General features: G+C 49.7%; 1 protein-coding gene across 1 annotated transcript in view; it reads left to right on the plus strand.

Annotated features, from left to right (window-relative positions):
• PRKX (protein kinase X-linked) overlaps positions 1–642 on the plus strand; it is a 23,728-nt gene that overhangs the window by 8,587 nt on the left and 14,499 nt on the right. The window lies entirely within an intron of this gene.

A 642-nucleotide genomic window follows, 5' to 3' on the forward strand; every position in this document is an offset into this window, starting at 1 on the left:
AATACAGATCCTCCTGGGAAGACACTCAGGGTACGTGGGCGCTCTGGGATGGAGAGATTCTCTGCAGAGGTGACATGTCAGGGAGACCTGAGTGCCTCGGACGAGGTGTAGGTTGGTAGGTGACGTATAAGACGTGCATCTGTCATCTGGGTGGTTCATATGCACGGCCACCTGCGATATGGCAGCTTTCGTGTTTGGCTTCTGACCGTCTGTTTGCAAGGTTCAGCCACGCTGTGCTCTGTGTGTGGTGTTTCTCTTCGTCTGGCTGGGTGACATTCCATGGTATGGACGGGCTCCATTTTGCTCATCCTTCATCAGTTGATGGCTCTTTTATCATCATCATCATCATCATCATCATCATCGTATGTAATCGGCGTATAACGTATTTGTTTTAAGTGTAGACTATAATAATGTCGCCATGTACATATTGCAGAATGGACACCCATAAGTCTCGTTAGCATCCCTCACCTCACCAGAACCAGGTATTTTTCTCACGATGAGAACTTAGAACATCTCCTCTCTTGGCAACTTTCAAATCAGCGGTACGCGGAGCTCCCCGTGGCCGCGTGCTGTGCGTCACGCGCTCAGGACTCAGTCCTCTGATGACTGGCATAAGTTCGTCCTTCTACAGGTGTGTTTTCG

Source organism: Pteropus alecto, unplaced genomic scaffold, assembly GCF_000325575.1.
Source record: "Pteropus alecto unplaced genomic scaffold, ASM32557v1 scaffold96, whole genome shotgun sequence".
Lineage (NCBI taxonomy): Eukaryota > Metazoa > Chordata > Mammalia > Chiroptera > Pteropodidae > Pteropus > Pteropus alecto.